The sequence below is a fragment of the Dama dama genome, chromosome 12 (genome assembly GCF_033118175.1).
Source record: "Dama dama isolate Ldn47 chromosome 12, ASM3311817v1, whole genome shotgun sequence".
In the NCBI taxonomy this organism is placed as follows: domain Eukaryota; kingdom Metazoa; phylum Chordata; class Mammalia; order Artiodactyla; family Cervidae; genus Dama; species Dama dama.
In genome coordinates, this window is record NC_083692.1 from 65,268,790 (window position 1) to 65,294,958 (window position 26,169).

Here is a 26,169-nt window from a genome sequence, read left to right on the forward strand (position 1 = left end):
TCGAACCCGCGTCTCTTGCACCTATTGCATTGGCAGGCGGGTTGTTCACCACTACTGCCACCTGAATATATTAGGTTACAGACAAAGAGGAATTAAGGTTGCAGGTGGGCTAAAGGCTGCTAATCAGTTGATTTTAAAATAGGAAGATTGCTCTCTCTCTCCCCTCTCTGCTCTCTCTCTCCCACACGATGGGGCGCTCTTCTCTTCGCATCTTTGGGTTGACGTGCCCTCACGCCTCAAAGATGGATTTTCCTGCTATTATCTAAATAAATAGAGCTGTAACACTGAAAAAAAAAAAATAAATAAAAAAAAAAATAAAATAGGAAGATTATTCTAGATTATCTGAGTGGCCCTGTTGTAATCACAGGGATCCTTAAAGGGTTAACAGTTGGTTTGATGGGTGGCAGAAGCCAAGGAATGCAAGTAGCCTCTGGAAGTTGGAAAAGGAAACAAATTCTTTGCAAGAGCCCCCAGAAAGTAAGGCAGCCCAGCCAACACCTCGATTTTGGTCCAGTTTGAGACTGTCAGACTTCTGACTTACAGAATGTAAGCTAATAGGTTGGTGTTAAGCCACTATTAGGAGAGGGCAATGGCAACCCACTCCAGTACTCTTGCCTGGGAAATCCCATGGACAGAGGAGCCTGGTGGGCTACAGTCCATGCAGTCGTGAGGAGTCGGACACGAGTGAGTAACTTCACTTTCACTTTCATGCACTGGAGAAGGAAATGGTAACCCACTCCAGTATTCTTGCCTGGAGAATCCCAGGGACAGAGGAGCCTGGTGGCCTGTGGTCCATGGGGTCACAGAGTCGGACAAGACTGACGCGACTTAGCAGCAGCAGCAAGCCACTATTCTGCAGTAATTTGTTAGCGCAGACAAAGAAAACAAATTGACTACCTACATCTGAACTTTAAGGGACTCTATATCTTGGTCCCTCCCTAGTTTAGTGACTTTTCCCCCTTTATTCTTTTCCTTTTGATTTCCGCTCCAGTCAGCTGGTTGTTACTTAAATATTATCCCAGTTGATTTTAGGTGTTTTATGTTTCTGGGTATGTGAAACATAGGGTTCTAAAATACAGTCTTATACAAAATTGCCACTCCCCTGTTAATCCTGCAACCTTGTTCCCATTCTCCCCTTCTCCCCACCCTTCTCATACAGGACATAATTCACTTTAACTTCTGGTGTATCCCCTGACTCCTCCCGCTGACAAATGAGCAGGTGTTGACTCCTCTCCCTGACAAATGAGCAGGTATTTGTGTGTGTTCTTACATCCCCTTGTCTCTTTCACAAAGGGTGTAATTTTTAAAAAATACTTATTAATCTGCATCTTGTTTTAGTTGCATACATGGGATCTTCGTTGCTCCACTACATGCAGGATTTTAGTTTCCCAAAAAGGGATTGAATCCTTCTGCACTGCAAGGATTCTTAACCACTGGACCACCAGGAGAGTCCCCAGAAGGTGTGTACTTTTGCCTTTAAGCAAATTTAACTTTTCAAAGTCCAGCGAATTTGGCACAAGAAGGCTACTTATGACTTTAACAAATGTTGTTTTGTTTAAATGCTAAGGGCCAGAATTAAATGAATTAAACCACGAGACATGAGGGAAATGAAATAGTTAACTTTCACTAAGTTCTTCTAATCCTTACCTGCTATTAGACTGTACACTAGGTACTTCTCATCACAGATGCTGTTAACTGAGTTGCATTAATTTTAGTAAATGTGGGCAGCAGAGGGTGCAAACTGTTGAGTTGGCAGAGACAGGTAAATTACTCCCTTTTCGGAGGCTCATTGGGTGGGTGTTAGAATACTGAGACATTTCTGATGACGGGTCTGTGTATTCCCAGGTGCTTGAATCCTAAAACCTTCACTTAGGTACCTTGCCCAGCTGTGCCACAGCATCGCAGTTTTGGTTGCTGAGCCCAAAGTGGAGCCCCAAACTACTGTGTTAAGAGTGGTCCTACAGAGCAGGGCCTTCCCTACAATATACAACCCTGCCCAAAGGGACCAAAAACAATGTAAAATATAACACCTGAGCCTACACATTTCCTCAAGTGAACTGAGCAGTGTTTGGTAGCCGTTAACAAACTAATCACAAGTACCCTCCCACTTCCATCTGCAGCAACAAACATTCCCAGGATCCCGGGCCGTTTGGACTGACGTTACTTCCGGGAAAAGTAACCTTTCTTTGGCGGTTGCAGATCAGAGAGGTCTCGCGACATTTGCTCCCGCGAGATCTGCTTGCTCACTCTAGCGATGACATCCTCCTCCTCCTCCCCGCCGCCTTTCGGCAATCTTCGCCAGTCCCAGCCCCGACCAATCTGCCATCAGATGGCATGGATCAGGGTCTTCCCCCGAACCCCGGTCCGCGCGGGGCGTCAGGCGGCAGCGGCGGGGTGCGAGCTGCACGAGGCCGACGGCAGCGGCACTGCGGGCGGCCACGGGCTGGCGACGAGCAGTGAGCGTGGGCGGGGCGGGGGTAAGCCTACTGAGTAGCGGCTCGATTGTTCTGGCCTGGCTATGGCGCCTCTCCTCCCCCCCGCCATGGCTCCCCGTGTCCCTGCTCCGCTCCTCTCAGTGAGTGAAAGTGGCCGCCGCCGCCGCCGGCCCAGCGCCCGCAGCCGCCTCAGCGCCGCCGCCATCTTGGGGTCCCAGGAGCCGCCGAAGGAGCGAGCTAGGAGCGTCCACGCCCAACGCAGTCACCGTCCCACGGCCTCAGAGAGCGAACCGCGGCTCCACCGTCAGCGGGGCGACCCCCCCCTCCGGACCCCGCCCGCACCCCGCCCCCCCTCCGCCGCCGCCGCGGCGGCGGGGCCCGGCGGCCCGAGGTGAGGCGACTAGACGTGGGCGGACGAACGGAGGGGGGGTTGTGTAGGCCCCGTTGCGCCCCTCTCTGTGGGCGACGACTGGGCCGCGTCTTAAAGGGGCCGTCGCCCCCGGCCCTGGGATTTGTTGGGGTTAGTAGGGAGGATGGGTGTGGACACTCCTCGCAGGGTTGGGACCTCAGGGATCTCGGCCTTGTTCTTAACTCTCTCCTACCTCTGGAGACCCGGGGTCACGCGGTGACCTCGGCCAGCCGAGAAAGCCCGTGGGGCGCCCACACGTGAGGAGTGTGTTAGACCAGGTGCACGTGGGACCCGGTGGGGCGGTGTCGGCTAACACGTGTGTGGGTTTGGGGGTGGGGTGGGGCAGGGCGGGGGCTGGTTGGGCTCGAGTGGGAACCCGGTGTGGACTGCTGTGTCTGTCCTTTTAAACAAATGAGCTCTAAGGGAGGGATAGTGTGTCAGTTTATGGGTGCGAGTTGGGATCTGGGTGAATGGTCCATTTTGCTTGTTGGTGTTGGCTGGGTGCAGCCTAACACGTGCGCACACTTAGGAGTGTGTAGGTGTCACCCCTTCTAGGCTTTTTGGCCTTTGTAGGGCGTCTAGGCAAGTGTCATCCAATTTGACGTTCCTTCTTGAGGTCGCTGTTGAAAACTACTACTTCCGTAATCAGCTAGGGTGGAAGCCCCCTACAGTTTAGGAGTGAGAGGTTCTAAGAAGGCACTCACTATTTTAGTTTAACAGCCCGATCTGCCGAATTCTTTGATTCAAACACTGTCTAGTTGTATGTTCGTATACTTGTTGGTAGAATGGAAGAAGAAATGAGGCGGTTGACTTTGCTAACATCTCAGGTAACCAGCTTGCTTTTCCAATCAATGACTTTCATGATTTCCTTTCCCAAAAGGAATTTTCACTGTGGTTTACAAGTGGCGGCTTTTTGTTATCCATTTTTAAAGTAATACCTTTACTGAGATATTAAAAAAGCTCCACCTTTTAAAGTGTACAGTTCCATGATTTTTAGCCTACGAATCGAGTTGTATAGCTAGCACAGTGCACTATCTTAACTAACTGATCACTCCAAAAAGAAGCCCCCTTATCCAAAAAGAAACCCCCTTAGCAGTTACTCCCTTCTCCTCTTCACCCAACTCCTAGCTATCACTAATCTCTTTTCTGTTTTTGTAGATTTGCCTACTCTGGATATTTCATATAAACAGAATCATACAATATGTGTCCTTTTGTGGCTATCTTCTTTCACTTAACCATGTTCTCAAGGCTCTTTCATGTTGTAGCATGTATCAGGACTTTGTTTCTTTTTGTTGCCAATTAGTGTTCCAATTCTGGTTGTGTTTTATTCTTGAGATTCTCAAGCTCTTCCTATAAAACATTTATTTGGTTATTATATATGGTAAAAGTCACATACTTAACTAGATTCTAAAATAAATTTGTATTTTTAAGAGTTAAATTCCGTTGTTTTAGTTTACTATGTTCTTTTCCTCTACAATTTGTTTCAGGAGAATCCAAATCAATTTTTAAAGGTCTGTGTTTTTTAATAGGAAAAAACTAATGTTAAGAGCACAAATATGATTAGAAATTTTATGACTAATAAAAACATTTTGAGTACATCAAGGTACAAATGTGATTCTGTCTCAGCTACAGACCCTAAACTGTGATGTTATAATTTCACTTAGTGAAAGTTTGTCATGGTACTACCAAGGGAAGGTATCCTTAAACAGTTTTTGACTGCTGTTAACTTGCGTAGACACAGGACTAGGAAAGGACTAATAGGCATCTTTTCTGCCCACAGGGTTAAAACTGGCTTGGGGATTTAACACGTCAACATAAAGTTCACACAAAATACAAATGCTGGGATGCATTGAGTTTTAGAGTGGATAAGATTTGGATAAGATTGGTAGGAATTGGATAAGATTAATAGGAAACTTTGAATTTGTGTAGGAAAATAAGTGAAGTTGGTGACAGGTTTGCTTCTTAAGCACATGGATTTTGATACACTAGGTCGTAGCCTGCGGAAGACTGAGAAGCGCATAGCTGTTAATACTTACTAAATACCTTATATGGGCACTGATCTAATCACCAGGGCTCCTGTTCTACCTCATACCGTCACCTTGGCAGTTAGGATTTCAGCATATGAGTTGGGGGAGTGAAGGGACCTAAACATCTGAACCATGGCTGTGTATTAAATGAGAAATTTCAGTTGTAGAAGCACTGGATTCGCTTGCTAATTGTAGTACAGTAGGTTTGCTTAGAGTTGAAAAGTTGGTCACAAAGAAGTTTAATGCCTGGGTTTTGTAAGAGAGATTTCCATATGTGTTAGGTCAGAAGTAGGATATCAGTAATAGCCAACGTCATTGACAAATTAGATGTGAAAAAAATCACTGGGACTAAATGCTGTCCCTTTTTTTCTTTAAAATTTGGCATGCATCTTGTGGTATTTTAGTTCGCCAGCCAGGGACTGAACCTGAGCCCTTGACTGTGAAAGCAGAGTCCTAACCACTGGACCGCCAGGAAATTCCCCGTATTTTAAACTGACTAAAAGACAATGAGTAAGCTGTGTGACATGCCTTTGTAAACCTTCATTACCAAGCTTTGGTAACTGTGTGATGGTGTCAGAGCAGTATCCTTACATTATTTATGTGCTTTGAACCCCTTTATTGTCTAAAGAAACCTGTGAACCCCTTCTCAGAATGAGTTTTCAAATGTATAAAATATAGTTCACGTTTTAACAACTAGTGTTGGTTCTGCTAATACCACTGTGGTATGCTACGGGAACTACGTTCAGAATTGAAGAAAATGTTAATTTTGGTTATAGGTTAGTGAAAATAAGGATGTACATTTTTTTCCATCCAACTTCCTGGGCCCTAGTTTAAAGAGCCTTTGCCCTGGAGAGTCCAACATGTAGCTAAGTCATTTTATATGCATCAAACCAGTGATTTTTTTTTTTTTTTTTTTTAAGAAGTAGAAGGATTTTTGGCTCAAATTTGCATTCATGTGAACAGGACTTTGTAGGGGGAAAGTGAGTGATAATTTAGCTGAAGAGAAACCTGGTTGTATAATAGAAAGACATTGGTTTTGAACTTAAAAAGACTTGGGTTTGAGTCCCGCGTAGCACTGAATAAGTCAGTGAACTTTTTGTTTCAGTTCTCCATATTTGTAAAACAGGTAAAATAATTTTCACTTCTGAGATTAAATGACATATCAACTATAAGACAGCATATTGAGAAATGTTAGTTTATTTTCACCTTTGAAGAACATATCAAAAACTTTAACATACATTTAGTTTTGATTTGGAAGAGGAAACTTACGCAGTAGGAAAGAACATGGATGGCATATAGGGTTTTCTCAGGGTATTCATGTATATTGTTCACTTTTTTGTACTGGTACTAAAATGATTCATATTTCTTATAAATATAAACAGATAAGCTGCCTTTGGGCTTGCATGTGACAGCTACCTTTTCTGGGCAAGAAGTTAGTTAACTGAGAAGGATAAACTGGGTAAATCTTTCATCCCTTGTGCATAAACAGAAAAATGGCTAGAGAACATCAATATGGTAAAAGCAATGCTAGGCCAAGTGGTCAGTTTATCTCTGAGATTGTTGTCTGAATATTACCAGAAAGGCTGTCAACCTATTTGTCACTCCTGGAACTTCCCTGTTGGTCCAGTGGTTTAAGACTTCATGCTTCACTGCAGGTGGCACGGGTCCAATTCTTGGGGACCTAAGATCCCGCATGTCTTATGTTGTGTCTAATAAGTAAATAAATAAATGTTTAAAAAAATCACTCCTGAGAGAGAGATGAAAAATAAAATTTAGAAATGGACTGTATTTGTGTTATCTTGGTAGAAAACCACAGTGCATTCACTCTTAGACTTAAATTATTACACCTCAAAGAAGAACAAATTAAGCAGGAGGGAAATTTCCAGTATAAATAATGAAGGCAACAGTGAGGCTTTCATATGAGGATAAATTTGACTTCACAATGGAGTGATGAAGACTGAGATGGACTGTTATTAAATTGTTAATCTGGAAAATTAGAACTAGCTTGAAAGATGAATATTGTTAGATAGGTGTAAAATGAGTGGTTTGTTTATGAAACTTAATAACACAGAAAGTGGTTAAAGCTCATGAACAGACCAGACCCAATTTAAATGTTACAAAGCCAGAGACTTTTCCATCCCTAGTTCATTTCAGGTCAACAACCATTTAATGATACTTGAACCTAATGGTTTATGAAACTCCTTATTCTGTTCATTCATTCACTCAATATTTATTTATTGAACACATATTGAATGTGCTTTGATCCGCCCAACAGTGATTTTTGAGCATCTGCCACCCTCAGGGCCTGTGGTAAGACTCTGTTGGGCGTGTACAAGTGAATTAATCCAATTGTATGTATATATACTGGAGAAGGAAATGGCAACCCACTCCAGTCTTCTTGCCTGGGAAATCCCATGGCCAGAGGATCCTGGTGGGCTACAGTCCATGGGGTTGCAAAAGAATCGTATTTGACTTAGTTTCTGAACAACATGTTTATGCGTGGAGCGTACAGAGGGGCTCTGCAAAGAGAAACAGAATTGTACAAAGTCTTAGGATGCCATTTTTTGTTTGTTGTTTAGTCACTAAGCCGTGTCTGCCTCTTGCAACCCCGTGACTATAGCCTTCCAGGCTTCTCTGTCCATGGGATTTCCCAAGGAAGAATATTGTAGTAGGTTGCCATTTCCTTCTCCAGAGGATCTTCTTGACCCAGGGATTGAACCCACATCTTCTGCATTGGCAGGTGGATTCTTTACCACTAGTCACCAGGGAAGCCCTAGGGTGCCATGGATAAGTGTAAAAGTATAAACCTAAATGTTTCTCTTGAGGTGCTGATATAAATTACTAGTACTTAGGTTTTTTGTTTAATATAGTGAAACTTTCTTTTCATTTGTTTAAAGGTTCTAATCTGCCTTGTTAACAGAAGCATTGTCATCCAGTGGCCTTGTAGTATAGCCAGACCCCTTACAGATCCTAGAGCCAGATGACCTGGGTTCAAATTTTAGCTCTCTTATTAACGGTGTTGCCGCTGGAAAGCTGTTTAAGCCTCAGTTTATTCATCTTTTAAATTAAGATAATAGAAATACCTACTTCACTCACTCACTTGCTCACAGAGACCTAAAAATTCTTACAGTGGAACCTGGCAAAGGGTGCTCTCAACAAGCGTTAGCTATAATTGTAAGTACCATTTTGTTTTGACAGTTTAATCTAGAGTTTTAGTTTGTAAAGTATTGAAATAAGAAACTTTTTATTGTGAATAGAAAATATCTCATCTTTGTTTAGATAACAGGTAAAAATACATCAGTAAAGAAAAATCTAAAAAAAAAAAAAAGAAAATCTTTACAATGCATTAATCTTGTGTTTATGTAATGAATACCAGTAGATAGAAATATCTTTCTATTTAAAATTATAGCTCAAAGAGATGATGTTTTACAACATTAAACTTTTTAGTTCAGGGTCTAAAATATTTCTGTCCAGGTTGTCATTCTAATGTTAGTAATAATTTGCCTTTTTTTAGAATCATTCTTAGAAAGTAATAGTCAGCCAGACTCTACAGTAGGGCTTGGGAAAGGTTTTCTGTAAAGGGTCAAATAATAAATGTTAGGCTTTGCTGGTCGTGCTTTCTCTGTCTCAGCTACTCATGTCTGCTATTGTATTGTGAAAGCAGCCGTAGTCAATATGTAAATGAATGAGTGGGGCTATTTTCCAGTAAAACTTTATGGGCATTGAAATTGTAATTTCATATAATTTTCATGTGTCCTGAATTTTCCCCAGTTACTTCAAAATGTAAAAACCATTCTTATCTGTCAGCATTTATAAAAGTGGGCAGCAGGCTGGGTTTGACATGCAGGGCATGCCAGTTGCTGTTCTAGAGGCTTGGCTCTGTAACTCTCTGGCTAGGTGATCTTATGCGAGTTAATATTAAGCTTTTAATTCCATCATTTCAATAGGGATAATACATAAAAGTATTTACTTTATATGTAGAGTTGTTAGAAATAAATGAAATAATCCATGTGAAGTGCTTAGCATCATCCCTGACACCAAGTGTTTAATAAATGCTATAAATTATTGTCATCTAGTTGAAACTCCCTCATTTTACAGTGAGACTCTTGGGACCCTGAAAGGATAGCTGTTATTCTTAAAGTCTGTATGGCTTGTCAGTAGCATTAAACTTGAAGTTCTTGACTTCACCTTCTCTTTATACCGAACCATGCTGCTTCCATAGAGGATTGTAATACCATTTGATTCATTTAAAATACTGCTTGATAAAATTATTCTGTTGGCTACAGTAGTGGTGGATGCATGACATTATGCATTTGCCAAACTCGCAGGGCCTTCATAGCACAGAGTAAACTTCAATATGTCCAAATTAAGCGAAAATCATTTCGGAGGTTGAAGGATTCCAGGAAGAAATGTGGATTGTGAAAAGAGAATATAATAGTATTATAAATGTATGAAACCATCTTATTAAAATTAGGAGGAGGGAAGTGCTAACCTAAGTAACCTTGAAAATGAGTGGACCCTTAAGGAACTGCTTATGAGCACTGTAGTCTAATTGTTACAATTGTGTTCTATGAGATTACCACTTAATTGTGATACTGAAATACAGAGAGAGTGCAATTAAACAATTAAATAAATGAATGGTGGGAGATAGACTACTTACTGTCAGAGTAAGCATTTACAGATAATCAAGGGGAGGAGGCTAGTATAATCTTTGTGGTGATGGATTAAAGTTGGAGTCATCAGTATGAATCCATATTTAGCTTGATATAGATAGAGGTGGTTGCATATAGAAATTTTTAGAGGCACATACATAACATGGGTTTATATACACATAAGGTATATTTCTGTGCTCTGTGCAGAGAAGGTTAAAAACCTAGGAGTACACCTAGTACCCACATCTTGTTTTCTTATACCATTATGTAATAAAAGGAACTGGAGCTCCTTGGAGAAATAGCTAACTCTAGGTTTGATACAGGAAATCTACAAGATGAGCCTGGAGCATCTTGTGCAAGAAGGTAAGGAAGTACTACAGCTCCCACCACCACCATTCCACATTGATGAGGATGTGTCAGAGGAGCGCAGGGACCAACTGAAAAGCTCCCAGTGGCCAAAACGCAACGATTTGAGCAGCAAAATAAAGCAGCATTGGATTATAACCCATAACATAAAATCAATATTTATGACTCTATATTGGTCTAAATAAATGATTGAATAAATGAATATACTGCTTGGAATACTTCATTAGCATGGCTTTATGCCCTTGGAGCCTCTGCTTGTTGGAGGTCCTTCAGACAATATTGGAATAGTTAAATATGTGGGAGTTTGGAGTCAGACTTGTTGGATTCCAGTCCTGGCTCTGTCACTTTTGGCTGTGTGACCTTAGGGGAGACCTTAAGCTTAAGTTTTTTTTTGTCTGTAAAATAAGGATTATAGTGTTGTCTATGTCATAAAAGAATGAAATATGTGAATGTATATATGAAGTGCATATGCAAATAAAATGGCATCTGGTTTTCAGTAGAATGTGTGTACATAGTCTTATTGCATTTGATGCAACAAAATAAATTTGAATTCTCAATTGGAATTACTTGTGATGAAGTTCCCTCACCCCCAAGCTTCTTGAATAGTTAAAAAAGTGTTTATTGGACACCTAGTTTGGTGTAAATATACTTGCCTTGTTTGTAATATCTATGTATATTATAAAATGAAGGTAATGAAAGTAATTCTATTTGGTGTTAATAAAAATATCACATCTTAAGTGACTGAAATACAGTTGAAAAGCAAGAGCTGTTTAGTATACAATTCACCTCATGCTTGTTTACAGATGGTTCATTGCCAAGATGAATTACCTGAACTTTGATTTCTCAGACTGACTTTGGTGAAGACAGTTTTACACAGTTCTGTGTTACGACCCACACTAGTTACTGTATTCACACCCAAAATGAAAACTGACTTTTAGTACAGGAAAACTAAATAGAAAAGTCAATTTTATAATATTGGCTGGTTATGAATGTCTCTTACCTTTTATTCTCAATAATAAGCTCTCACTATTTTGTAATAATGGACAGTTAACTATATGGAACTGATAGCTAAGTTATCGCAGCTCTTTATGAGAATCTCTATTTTTCGCAAATATCTATCAAGTAAGCTAATGTTAACTTCCCTTTGATGAGAAATAAACTGAATTGCTCAAGATTTTGGGGCTGTGGATTCAGTTCTTTAATTTCCCTTTTACTGGTGCATATATTTCTCAGCTATCTCACTCCCTGAAAAAGGTAAGTGTTTTCATGAATTTAGCTGTGAAAGTTGTTAAAGTCACTAATTCTTCAATAAGAGGAATCTTTAGCTTTGTTTTCAAATTTTTAATTTGATATGTTGTCATTAATTTAGTTTGGGTTCTTTTCACCAGAAGACTTGTGAAATCTACTAAGGACCTCTAACATAGCCTAACATAAAACAATTTTTTTTTAAAATTACCATGTGAAAGGTCCACTGGCTACCTCAGGAAGCATTTCCTCCCTTTTGGATTTTTTTGATTTTGACTCTAATTAATTCTTAATTAACGGGGATTAAACTTGTTTGACCAGATGTCATGTCTGTGGTGTATATCACAGAACTCTCTATAGGCAGTTGTGCTAGTAATTTACGTCTTTTATTATTCTGATAAAAATGCAGTTTGTTCCCTGTCTTGATGAAGATGCTATTCTAGGAAGCTTAAATGATTCTTTACCTAGAAGAAAGCAAAAGCATTGTAATTTATGTCATCCTTGAAAAGACACTTCATTTTGGTATATATTCTGATTTTACTGAGGAACAAAAGTAGGGAAACGTAAACATGGAAAAGTGCTTTTTCTTTCTCACAATATACCTATAAGATAAGCCAAGTATTTTCTCTTTGCCATTTTAGAACTCTCTGGAAGGGCCATAATTTTTTAGCCAGGAGTTCTTCATTTCATTTAAAGTGCAGATGTAGGGACCCAAGGACCATCCCTTGTTGAGGAACTGAGATTCCGCAAGCCGAGTGGCAAGAACCGTCCTCTCCCCAGTTCCTCCCCCCCCCCCCCGCCCCCCCCAAAAAAACCCATGCAGGTGTAATTTTTGTCTAGCAAACTTTGATTTGGGGAAACCTTAGGTTTATTAAATTATTCCTATGCTCTTATAGTACGAACTGTTCCTTTGGGTGAGCAGGTGCTTTCTGGCCTTCTGTCAGCCTATGTAGAGGGCTCTGTCAGCCTGTGCTCTTAGAGGACAAGGTTTTTCCCTCCTGTTTAGTTCAGTTCTGGGACATAGTGGCTTCTTTTAACTTTTTAGTGCATATTCAGTGGTTTGAATGGAAAGTTTAGGTTCAACTAGAATATTTAAAGAGTACCTAATGATTTATTTTCCTCTTAACTTGCCATGTGTAGAGTGACCAAATACTGTTCAAACTGGATACTTTGGGAAGTGAGGCGAGAATGTTGGTAATCATGTTTCAGACAACAGGCATAAAATTGAACTGTCATGGGCAGACCCACTCACAGGATCACTCTTGTCTCTCTGTTATTTTATCATAGAGTCTGTGGTAAAGAATTGGGTGGTAAAAAATTGGGGCTTTTGAGTCACTGATAATACATCTGAGTTCTAATTCTAGCTCGGGCAAGTTATTTAACCTATCTAAAATGGGAATACACGTTACATTACTGTGAGGATTAAATGAGCTAGTGTTATTAAAGCACCTAGGACAGAAAAGCCCCTCACACTAGGGTGCTCTTATTCTGTTATAGGTCCCTTGTCGTCCTCTCATCAGGCCGTAACAAGAGTTTTACTTCCCACTGAGGCTGGCTTTGAAAGTTTTTTTTTATGGTTAAGGTTATGTGAAACGTTTCAGTGAATGCAGAAATGTTTTTTGGCTGAGCCATTGACTATTTTTTGTTAAAGTTGTGTAATTATGGTGGGCAGGAAATAAATGCCTGTAGACACAGGACCTAATTACTCTTACTCTTTGAAAACATTCATGAGAAAAAAATTTTACCTCGATTATTTTTTGTAGAATTGCTAAATGATATTTTAATAGGTTTTAATAGTTTATAAAATATAAACTATATAATATTTAATAGTAATGGAAAGAAGTTGCCGGTAATCTTCATTTCAGCTAAATGGAATGATACAAAGATGTTTTATTGGGTAGGGAAAAAGTGATTTAAATGAGAATTTTATTAAATTTCTTTTTTTTTTATTAAATTTCTTATCAGTATATTATGCAGATTATGTATTTTGGAATTTGGATTCTTTTCCCCGTATTTTTTATATTCTGCAAATTTAATCCATTTTAATTATTTGTGAATGTTTAAAAAGGAAACTAAAGAAAAGCAGTTTTTGTTGTACTTTGTGCATTAGTACAAGGATCCACATTGTGAACCAAAGAGGGGAGTATTCAGGTCCTAAACTTCCAACTACTTCTGATATTGCATATGATTTCTTAGTAAACAACAGATAATAAGGTAATACAGAAAGACCTAGGGTAAAGAACAATCACAATGATAGCAGATCCAACTAAGAGAAATGGGAGTTACTTTGTTGGCCCATTTAAGTATAGAGTAAATTGTTGCTGCTTGTAAAATATTGGAGAGTTAGGGAAGATATTTTAACAGTAAGGAATACTGGTTATACAGTATACAGTAGAAGTATACAGTACTTAAGTATACTGTACATAAGTCTACAGTATAAGTCTACAGTAAATTGTTGCTGCCTGTAAAATATTGGACAGTTAGGGAAGATATTTTAACAGGAATACTGGTTAAGCATAGCATATGTTAATGGGAACTTTTAGTATCTGTGTTACCTGGTACTGGAGAAATATAAAAAATACCTTAAGGGCAGTGGCTAGAAATTGAATCCTAATCTGAAGAGCAAAAGGGAAAGTGTAATGAGGATCTTCTAGAGTAATTCTGAGTGGCCTTGGAACCCAACAGACTTACATGAGAATCCTGGTAAGGCTTTTGTGTTAGAGGGAATTTGTACCTTTATTTGGTGTGGATAAGGCAAAGAGGGCCACTGCATCTGATTACATATAATTTGCAGTAATACCCTTTCTCTGCAGACTGATTTTTTTTTAAAATACTGTTGCAAACTGATAAAGAATGAAACCAAGCAAAGAAGGACTAACTAGTTTTTTTAAATGCAGAAGTTTTTAATTTTGATGAAGTCAGTTTATCAGTATTTTCTTTTGTATTTAGTACTTCTTGTGTGCCCTATCTATTAAATTTTTACCTACTCTAAAATCACAAGAATATGTTCTTATGTTTTCTTTTAGAAGCTTTATCATTTTAACTTTTTAAGTCTGATTTGTCTCTCACATCACTTTTGTGTATGATATGAAGTGTAGGTGTTTGAAGTTCAATCTCTCCTCCCCCACCCTCCTCCATATAGATCTCCAGTTGTTCCAGTACCATTTGTCAAAAAAAACCTTCCTTTCCCTATTGAATTGTTTAGTGCCTTTGTCAAGAACAGTGTGACTGTGTAAGTATGGATCTCTTTCTGAACTCTTATTCTGTACTGTTGATTTGTCTATCCTCTGCCAATGCAGCACCATCTGACTACACTGATTTCAAGACTTACTGAAAGTTTCAGTGAACTCCCAACTTTAGCCATCTTTTCTAAACTTGTTTGGACTATTCTGCATCCTTTGTGTTTCCATAAAAAGTTTAGACGGAGCTTGTCAGTCTCTTAAAAAACTGGGATTTGATTGAGAAATCTTTAGATGAATTAGGAGAGAATGTACATGAAGGATGTTACAGTAATACATATACCTGACAAAAGAATTATATCTCTGATATATCAAGAACTTATATAACACAGTAATAAAAAGACTGAAATTTTCTGAAAGGTGATTGAAAAACTTTAAAAGACATTTCACAAAGGAATTTATACAAATGGCCATTAAGCGTATGAAAAGGTACTCAACAGTCATCAGGGATGTACAAATTGAAACCACAGTGAGATGATATTATAATACAAAGTGTTGACAAAGATGGGGAGCAACTAGGGGCGGGGGCGGGGAGTGTAAAATAGTAGAACAACTTTGGAAAGTTGTTTGGTGGTTTCTTTTAAGGATAAGCATATACTTACCTATAACCTAGCAGTCCTATTCCTCAGAATTTACCCAAAGAGAAATGAAAACCCAAATATCCATCAACAAGTGAATAGATAAATTGTGATTATATTCATTCTTGTAATGGAATCTGATTCAGCAACAAAAAGGACTGAACTGTATGTAGTAACATGGATGAATCTCAGAAACATACTAAGAAAACCTCAAAGAATTCAGATACAAAAGTATATATACAGTATTTGTTATTGTTCAGTCACTCAGTTGTGTCTGACTCTTTGTGACCCCATGTGGTATGATTCCCTTTATATAGTAAATTTCTAGTCTTATAGTCTTCTAGTTTAAGGTGAGGACTCAGGAGTCAGATTGTTTGGATTCAAATCCACATTCCCTATTAAAGTGGTATGAACTTGAGCAACTTAGTTACTTAACATGTAAGACTTTGGTTCCTTACCTTAAGTGGGATAATAATAGTAACAATCTTTTTAAGCAAAATTATGCAGTAGGTTCTGTGGGCTAGAGGTATTCTACTACTGTTAGAATTTTGTAAGAACCCTCCATATGATATTTAAATTTGTATAGTGTTGCAAATAATTTTTGCTTACTTTTAAACTTTTTTTCTGTGCAGAAATGACGCTTTGTAACATTTATTGAGATATAATTTCTGGTTGATAAAAGTAACCATTTAAAATGTATATAATTTTAGTGTATTCATTGGTTTTAATTTATTCGCAGAGTTGGCAATAGTCACCTTAGTGTCAGAACCTTTTCATCAGCTCCCAAAGAAACCTCTGTTTATTAGCAGTCACATTCCATTCCCCACTTGCTGTTTAGTCACTAGGTAGTATCTGACTCTTTTGAGACCCCATGGACTGTATCCCGGCAGGCTTCTCTATCCATGGAAAAAGTCAGGCAGGAATACTGGAGTGGGTTGCCATTTCCTTCTCCAGGGGAATCTTCCCGAGCCAGGCATTGAACTTGTGTCTCTTGTGCCTCCTGCTTTGGCTGGTGGATTCTTTACCACTGAGCCACCAGAGAAGCCCCTGCTTAACCCTGTCCCAACTTCCTGTCCCACACAGTCACTGGTCATTTTTTGTTTCCTGTGGAGCTGCCGTTCTGGATACCTCATAAATTAATCAAACAGTACAAGGGCTTTGTTGACTGGCTTGTTTACTTAGTATATAATGTTTTTAAAGTTCATCTGTGTTACAGTGTCTGTTAGTACTTATTCCAACTCTTTCTAATGCCAATTAATATTCCATTGTATGGATATACCACATTTTATTTATCCATTTATCCAGTTGATGGACATTAGTGTTGTTTCCACCTTTTGGCTGTTGTGAATATTAGTATGAAGATTCTAGTCTTAACTTTTTTTGCAGACATATATTTTCGTTTCTCTTGGGTATACCTAGAAGTGGATCTGCTGGGACAAAGGTAAACATATGTTCAACTACTTGAAAAACTGTCAGACATTTCCTAAATGGCTGCACCATTTTACATTCCTGCTAGCAGTGTATGAAGGTTCCAGTTTCTGTATGTCTTTGCTAACACTTGTTACTGTCTGTCTTTTCTATTATAACCATCCATGTGGTTTTTATTGTGGATTTGCGCTGTATTTTCCTGATCTCTAATGATGTTGAAGCATCTTTTCATGTACTTTTAGCCATTGAAATATCCCCTTGGGAAGAATATTTATTCACATCCTTTTCCGATTTTTAATTAATTAAAAAAATTGTTTTTGCCAGACAGCATGGGGAATCTTCCTAGTTTCCTGACCAGGCATGAAACCTGCATCCACTGCACTGAAAGTGCAGAGTCTTAACCACTGGACTGCCAGCAAAGTCCTCTTTGTCCATTTTTAATTTGACTGCCAGCAAAGTCCTTTGTCCATTTTTAATTTGAGTACCTTTTTCTTACTGTATTTTAAGAGCTTTGTAAAATATTCTGGATATCAGTCAATCCCTTATCAGATATATGATTTGTAAGTATTTTCTCCTATTAGTGAATTTTCAATTTCTTGATAGTATCCTTTAAAGCACTAAAGGTGATAAGTCCAATTTATCTTTTTGGACTTTTGTTTTCCCTTTTGTTGCTGTCGCTCTTGGTATATTATCTAAGAAACTGTTACCTCATCCAAGGTCATGAAGATTTTTTCTAATGTTTTCTTCTAAGAGTTTTATACTTTTAGCTCTTAAATTTAGGTGTTTGATCTCTTTTGAGTTAATTTTTTGTGTGTAGTGTAAGGAAGAGTTCCAACTTCATTCTTTTGTACGTTGCTGCACAGTTGTCATTGCACCATTTGTTCAAAAGGCTGGTCTTTCCCCACTGGATTATCTTGACACCCCTGTTGGACATCAGTTGACTCTAAATGTAAGGGTTTATTTCTGGACTCTCAGTTGTTCCATTGATCTATGTTTCTCACCTTATGTCAGCACCATGTAGCTTAATAACTACTTCAGCTGTGTGGATAATTTTTAAATCAAAGTATGAATTCTCCAACTTTGTCATTTTAAAGATTATTTTGGCTGTCCTAGGTCCCTTACATTTCCATATGAATTTTACTTTATTTTTTATTTACTTTTTTGGCTGCACTGTGACTTACCGGCTCTTAGTTCCCTGACCAGCAATGAAACCTGGACCACAGCAGTGAAAGTGTTGAGTTCCAGCCACTGGATCACCAGGGAATTCCCTGAATTTTAGAATCAGCTTGTCTATTTCTTTGAAAAAGGCAGCTTGGATTTTTGATAGGAATTAAATTTAATCTGTGTATTGTTGACATGTTAAAAATGTTAAATCATTTGATCCATGAACTGTAGGATATTGTCATTTTTTTAGTTCTTTGAATTTCTTTCAACAGTGTCTTGCAGTTCTTTGGTTAAGGATTTGTTCTTTTTGATGATAATATAAGTGGAATTATTTTCTTAGTTTTTCTTTCAGATTGTTCGTTGCCAGTATATAAAAATATAATTGATTTTTGTATTTTGATCTTGTATCCTACAAGATAACTGAGCTTGTTTATTAGTTCTAATCATTTTTTAGAGCCTTCCTTAGTGTTATCTACTCTATGTACAAGATCATGCCATCTGTAAATATAGTTTTACTTCTTTCTTTTGAATCTGGGTGCCTGCCATCACTCTCTCCGTCCCTTCCTTCCTTTTCCTAATTGCCCTAGCTAGACTTTTCAGTCCAGCTTTGAACAGAGGTTGTGAAAGCAGACAGCCGTGTCTTCTTCCTGATCTTAAAGGGGAAGCATCCTGTCTTCCCCTAACATGCCTGTTAGGTATGGTGTTAGCTCTGTTTTGTGTCAGTGTCCTTTATCAGGTTGAGGGAGTTCCCCCCCCCCCTTTTTTTTTAAAGTTTTATTTTTTGGCAGCACTCTGTGGCCTGTGGGATCTTAGTTCTCCAGCCAGGGATGGAACCTGTGCCCCCCTGCAGTGGAAGCATGGAGTCTTCAACACTGGTCTGCCAGTAGTGAAGACTGTTCCTAGTTTGTTGACTTTTATTTTGAAATGGTGTTGAATTTTGTCAAATCATTTTTCTGTTTCTGTTGAGATAATCAAGTGAATTTTGTGCTTTAATGAGGTGTAACACATTGATTTGCAGGTATGACACCAACTTTACATTCCTAGGATAAATTCTACTTTAGTAATGGTGTGTAATTCTTTTTATATGTTGTTGGATTCCATGTATAATGTAGTTGACCCTTGAAAAACAAGGGTTTGAACTGCATAGACTCACTTATATGTGGATTATTTTTCAATAACTGCATACTGCACCATCTGTGGTTGGTTGAATCCACAGATGCAGAACTGTGGATATGGAACCTTAGGCACAGAACTGCATGATATGTGAATTTTCAACTGCAAGGAGGATCAGTGCCCCCAAATCCCCATGTTCTTCACGGGTCAGCTGTATCTTGTTGAGGATTTTGTATCTATATTAAAAGGGTTATTAGTCTATATAGTCTTTCCTTGGTACCCATGGGGGATTGATTCCAGGATCCCCTGCAAATACCAGAATTTGTGGAAGTTCAGGTCCCTTCTATAAAATGGAATAGTCAGCCCTCTGTATCCGTGGGCTCTATCTGGGATATGGAGGGCTGACTGTAGTTTTCTTGTGATGTCTTTGCCAGGTTTTAAAATCAAGGTAATGCAGATGTCACAGAGTTTCTTTTCTGTTATCTGGAAGACTTTGTGAAGGATTGGTATTAATTCTACTTTAAATGTTTGGTAAAATTCACTGGTGAAGACAATTGGCCTGGGTTTTTCTTTGTGGTTGGAAGCATTAAATTTTAGGTGATTGTATTCATCACACTTTTTGTTTTTTATTCATTAGATCGTACAGAAGGATCCATATCCTAAACTCTGCTGTTTCCTCATTCACAGTTATCAGTTCAGTTCAGTCGCTCAGTCGTGTCCAACTCTTTGCGACTCCATGGACTACAGCATGTCAGGCCTCCCTGTCCATCACCATCTCCTAGAGTTTACTCAAACTCATGTCCATTGAGTTGGTGATGCCATCCAACCATCTCATCCTCTGTCGTCCGCTTCTCCTCCCTCCTTCAGTCTTTCCCAGCATCAGGGTCTTTTCCAATGAGTCAGTTCTTCGCATCAGGTGGCCAGAGTATTGGAGTTTCAGCTTTAACATCAGTCCTTCCAATGAACACTCAGGACTGATTTCCTTTAGGATGGACTGGTTGGATCTCCAGTCCAAGGTACTCTGAAAAGTCTTCTCCAACACCACAGTTCAAAAGCATCAATTCTTTGGTGCTCAGCTTTCTTTATAGTCCAACTCTCACATCCATGCATGACTACTAGAAAAACCATAGTCTTGACGAGATTGACCTTTGTCAGCAAAGTAATGTCTCTGCTTTTTAATATGCTGCCTAGGTTGGTCATAACTCCTTCCAAGAAGTAAGCATCTTTTAATTTCATGGCTGCAGTCATCATCTGCAGTGATTTTGGAGCCCCCCAAAATAAAGTCTTAACACTGTTTCCAGTTTCCCCATCTATTTTCCATGAAGTGATGGGACCAGATGCCATGATCTTAGTTTTCTGAATGTTGAGTTTCAAGCCAATTTTTTCACTCTCCTCTTTCACTTTCATCAAGAGGCTCTTTAGTTCTTCACCTTCTGCCATAAGGGTGGTGTCATCTGCACATGAGGTTATTGATATTTCTCCTGGCAATCTTGATTCCAGCTTGTGCTTCATCCAGCACAGCGTTTCTCATGATGTACTCTGCATATAAGTTTAATAAGCAGGGTGACAATATACAGCCTTGATGTACTCCTTTTCCTATTTGGAACCAGTCTGTTGTTCTATGTCCAGTTCTAACTGTTACTTCCTGACCTGCATACAAATTTCTCAGGAGGCAAGTCAGGTGGTCTGGTATTCCCATCTCTTTGAGAATTTTCCACAGTTTGTTGTGATCCACACAGTCAAAGGCTTTGGCATGGTCAATAAAGCAAAAATAGATGTTTTTCTGGAACTCCCTTGCCTTTTCGTTGATCCAGAGGATGTTGGTAATTTGATCTCTGGTTCCTCTGCCTTTTCTTTTTTTTTTTTCCTCTGCCTTTTCTAAAACCAGTTTGAACATCTGGAAGTTCACGGTTCATGTATTGTTGAAGCCCGGCTTGGAGAATTTTGAGCATTACTTTACTAGGGTGTGAGATGAGTGCAATTGTGTGGTAGTTTGAGCATTCTTTGGCATTGCCTTTGTTTGGAAAACTGACCTTTTCCAGCCTGTGGCCACTGCTGAGTTTTCCAAATGTGCTGGCATATTGATGCAGCACTTTCACAGCATCATCTTTTAGGATTGAAATAGCTCAACTGGAATTCCATCACCTGCACTAACTTTGTTTGTAGTGATGCTTCCTAAGGCCCACTTGACTTCACATTCCAGGATGCCTAGCTCTAGGTGAGTGATCACACCATTGTAATCTTCTGGGTCATGAAGATCTTTTTTGTACAGTTCTGTTTATTCTTGCTATCTCTTCTTAATATCTTCTGCTTCTGTTAGGTCCATACCATTTCTGTCCTTTATTGAGCCCATCTTTGCATGAAATGTTCCCTTGGTATCTCTAATTTTCTTAAAGAGATCTCTAGTCTTTCCCATTCTATTATTTTTCTCTATTTCTTTGCATTGATCACCAAGGAAGGCTTTCTTATCTCTCCTTGCTATTCTTCGGAACTCTGCATTCAAATGGGCATATCTTTCCTTTTCTCCTTTGTTTTTTACTTCTCTTCTTTTCACAGCTCTTTGTAAGGCCTCCTCAGAGGGCAGTTTTGCTTTTTTGCATTTTTTTTTTCTTGATCCCTGTCTCCTGTACAATGTCACGAACCTCCATCCATAGTTTGTCAGCCACTCTATCAGATCTAGTCCCTTGAATCTATTTGTCACTTCCACTGTATAATCATAAGGGATTTGATTTAGGTCATACCTGAATGGTCTAGTGGTTTTCCCTAGTTTCTTGAATGTAAGTCTGAGTTTGGCAATAAGGAGTTCATTATCTGAGCCACAGTCAGCTCACAGTCTTGTTTTTGCTGACTGTATAGAGCTTCTCCATCTTTGGCTGCAAAGAATATAATCAGTCTGATTTCAGTGTTGACCATCTGGTGATGTCCATATGTAGAGTCTTCTCGTGTTGTTGTAATTCAGAGTTATAGATATTTGTAAATCAAGCAGATTCCTTGTTTAGCATTTAACACAGTCTGACACTCATATGTTCAGGAAGTTTTTTTCCTGAACTTCCATTGCACTTTTATCTGTACATCTCTTAAATAACTTCCCATGTATGCTTTTTATTGTGGTTATTTATGTTCTAGCTTTACATTCTCTGTTAGACTAAAATCTCTGAAGGAAATATCTTTTTCTACACTGAGTTCAGCGATTGAATAGCTGAATGAGTGAAATGTGACTTTAGTATTCATGTGAAAATAACATCTGCATTCTTTTTTGGTCTATTTGTATCTTTAAAAATATTATGAAGTTTATTTATTTGGCCTGATCCTGCTATTTGTGCCATGGCCCTGCAGATTGTTAATGTAGCCTGTGGCTCTGAACTCAGTAAATCACATTCAGTCATAATAGGTTTGGGTTATAGATTGCCTGAGTTATGGAGGAGTGCAGGTGGGAAATCCAATTGTTCTGTTACCTTAATATTTGGCCTTTTAGAACTTTAGCCTATATAACCTGCTATAGACTGTCTTCAGTCCTTAAAATGCTTTAAAGGTATAGCTTTCATAAGAGTTGTACTTTAATTCAGCCTTTTCTGTACTAATATAGATAAATTTAGGAGTTATTTCTTTTTAAATATTTATTTTTAACTGGAGGAGGATTGCTTTTTACTATTGTGTTGGTTTCTGCCATATATCAACGTGAATCAGCCATAGGTATACGTATTTTCCCCTCCTTCTTGAACCTCGCTCCCACCAGGAATTACTTCTTAAAGGCATTTATGATTGAACTGTCTTTAGATATCTGACTAAATCAGTCATTCTCAATCTGGTCTTCTCTTAAACATTTTGATGAGTGATTTTGCCATAAAATGGTCAAATAAATTGAGAATTCCTGTTGGAAAGAGACTAAGCACATTAGCATATTGGAAATATGAAGAATCTTAAGTCTGACTTTAATGCATTAATATTTTTAATGAAAGTGAAAGTCACTCATTCATGTCCGACTCTTTGCGACCCCATGGACTACACAGTCCATGGAGTTCTTTAGGCCAGAATACTGGAGTAGGCAGCCATTCCCTTCTCCAGGGGATCTTGCCAACCCAGGGATTGAACCCAGGTCTCCCACATTACAGGCGGATTCTTTACCAGCTGAGCCACCAGGGATACCCAGGAATGCTGGAGTGGGTAGCTTATCCCTTCTCCAGCAGATCTTCCTGAACCAGGAATCGAACCTGGGTCTCCTGCATTGCAGACGGATTCTTTACCAGCTGAGCTACCAGGGAAACCCAATATTTTTAATATCCATGGTCATTTATTAATATTGAGCTAGTACTTAGAGAAGCAAACTTTGGGAAATGGTTCTCTAAATAACTGGTGTGAAACTAACTTGGGGCAATATTTATAAAGAGAAATTGGGGGTGAAAATTATGGAAAGTCTAAATGTTTAGGTCTTATGACAAATACTTAATCACCAGAATTGTAATTGTAGTATTTTATGAGGTGGTCGTGATATATCATGTTATTGCCATTGCTATTGAGAAATAAAGATTAGAACTCACCCCTTTCCCTTAAAAAAAATTAAAATCTAAACTAAAAACGGTTTCTTAGATTAGGCTACCATTGAACAGAGCCTGTTAGCTCACCCCTATTCAGAAATAGGATGGCTTTCCCTGTTAGGTCTTTCATTTGGGGGAGGATGGAAATTCTCAGCTAAGAATTGGCAGTTGGTGCAGGTGTCCTTCAGCTTCTTGTCTAGAAGTAACGCCTTGATCTCTCCTATCCCCATATTTATCTAAGCTTACCTGAGAGATCAATTTTATGGAGGATTCCCTGAAAGGTATTCATTCAGTTCATGCATTCTCCTGTTGTTGTTCAACAGGATAATAAATGATTGAATCCATTCTGCTTAAGTTTCTGTTACCTGACTTTTGTTATCTTTTGATTTGTCTTATTTAAACTTTTTTCCGCAAGTCTTGTGTCCAGGATGGACGTGGGGACCTGTGGTCATTGACTACAGATTGTCTTTGTATAGAAAGTAGAACTAGAGTTTTGTAGCCTTGAAATTTAAGACTATGTTTTGAAAAGCAAATTAATATGGTCATTTTAAAATATCAGAACCAGATAGGTTCATTAGATAGGGATTCTTTGCCCAAATAGTTTAGCAAGTTTATTTAGTAAGGCAGCTAAGGCATACATGTGTATGTACAGTTAGTCAACTGTAAGATCATGTAAGTGCCATCCTTTCTGTAAATAACCACATAGATGTTCAAAGAAGAGGAAGGTTTTGGCTAAGAATAATCTGAAAGTGTTTTCTGAAACAGGGTATCTCATTTTGTCTTTGAGAGATTTCATCTCAGCTTGGTGAGACTTATCTTACAGAGATGTTATTTATAGAATAAGGGCAAGGCAGTATCCATAAAGGCATAGCAGTGATTAGAGAATGCAAAGCAGTCAGCCTAGGACCATACATGGACATAGGTAGGTAAGTCTGATGTATGTGGGTTTGATTTGAAAGCAGATACTTTACCATGGATATCAAGCTTTATTTAGGAACTGAAGGGTGATCACAGTCCAAGTTGCAGGGTAATCAGGGTTAAAGAACCAGAGTTCAGGGTATGGACCAGGTCACTAATAGTTCTTTCATCCTTTGAAATTGCAGTGATAGCCTGTGGTTAGATGAGTCTTAAAAGGCGCTCTTCACATCAAGGTGGGGATGGATCTGACAGGAAGTTTAGAAGCATTTTCAGGGTGTTCTTAATTTGTGTATGCTATTGAATTTTCTACTTAACAGTGATTAAAATGGTAAATTTTATGTATATTTTATGACAAAATCTAATCAAATACTTTAAAAATATTAATTGACTCTCCAGATGTCATCATAAAACTTCTTGTGAAGAACTTCATACACCTCCTCCTTTAGTTTTGTGGAAATAAGAGAGTGCTGTTTCATGTTTGTTGTTTCAGCTGTCAGTGGTGATGCGCTAACAAAGGTGATTCTGGGAGAATCAGACGAAAGGATTGGGGTTTCCCAAGGGGGCACACTGAGCCTTGTAAGACCATACAAATAACTGATCTTTCCTCGACTTAACTGGTTTTGAGTTCATGTTTAGTATGCAGCCTAGGTACTAAGGAACTATTTAAGAAATAGTTCCTTTTGAATTACCTAGTGTTTCTTTGTAGTCATACCTTCACAGTCCCTTAATTAAGATCATTATCAGGCAAATTAAGTAAAGCCTAATAATATCAGTTATTTTGTAATAAGACCTTAGGAGGGAGCCAAGCATCAATCTTTTATTTTTTTATGGAACTATAGATGATTAGGGTGAGTTGACTCATTGGAAAAGACCCTGATGCTGGGAGGGATTGGGGGCAGGAGGAGAAGGGGACGACAGAAGATGAGATGGCTGGATGGCATCACCGACTCAATGGACATGAGTTTGAGTAAACTCCGGGAGTTGGTGATGGACAGGGAGGCCTGGCGTGCTGCGATTCATGGGGTTGCAAAGAGTTGGACACGACTGAGCGACTGAACTGATCTGAACTGATAGATGATTAATCGTATTGTGTTAGTTTCAGGTGTACAGAAAATGGTTCAGTAACACAATAAATTCTTTTTGTTTATTTTAATACAGTGATGTATATCTGTTATTCAGTACCCCTAACTTATTCCCCTCCCTCTTTCCCCTTTGGTAACCATAAGTTTGTTTTCTCTGTCTGTGAGTCTGTTTCTGTTTTGTAAGTAAGTTCATTTGTATTATATTTTAGATTCCATGTATGTGATGTCATAATACTTGTTTTTCTCTGTTTGCCTTCACTTAGTATGGTACTCTCTAGGTCCATCCATGTTGCTGCAACATATATACCACATCTTTATCTGTTCATCTGTTGCTTCCATGTTTTGGCTGTTATGAATAGTGCTATGAACATTGGAGTGCATTTATCTTTTTGAATTAGAATTTTCATCACTTTTGTGTATATATCCAAGAGTGGTATTGCTGGATCATATGGTAACTGCATGTTGTTTTCCACAGCAGATAAACCAGTTTATAAACCAGCAGATAAACCAGCAAAGTAGAAGTATTCCCTTTCCTCCATACCCTCTTCAGCATTTATTACTTGTAGACTTTTTGATAGTGACCATTCTGATGGGTGTGAGGTGATACCTCATTGTAGTTTTGATTTGCATTTCCCTGATAATTAGCATTGTTGAGCATATTTTCACATGCCTGTTGGCCATCTATATGTCTTCTTTGGAAAAATGACTGTCTAGGTCTTCCAAGTAGCAGCTTGATGTGCTTTTATTTGTATATATATTGAATGTGTTATATTATTATCTAAGATAGTTTTGCTTTATTTTTTTTGAATAGTTTTTTTTTTTTTTTTTTTTAATGGTTACTTTTATTTATTTGGCTGCGCTGGATCTTAGTCGCAGCATGTGGGATCTAGTTCCCTGATCTGGGCTTGAACCTGGACCCCTTGCACTGGGAATGCAGAGTCTTAGCCATTGGACAACTGAGGAAATCCCTTGCTTTAT

At 38.7% G+C, this 26,169-nt stretch overlaps 1 protein-coding gene across 1 annotated transcript in view; it reads left to right on the plus strand.

Moving 5' to 3' along the window:
• Positions 1–2,809: 2,809 nt before the first annotated feature.
• Positions 2,810–26,169, plus strand: part of INO80 (INO80 complex ATPase subunit) — a 120,064-nt gene continuing 96,704 nt past the window's right edge. Inside the window, exon 1 of the mRNA XM_061157540.1 lies at positions 2,810–2,826. The gene's annotated coding sequence lies outside the window, so the exon portion shown is untranslated. The remainder of the gene's footprint in view (positions 2,827–26,169) is intronic.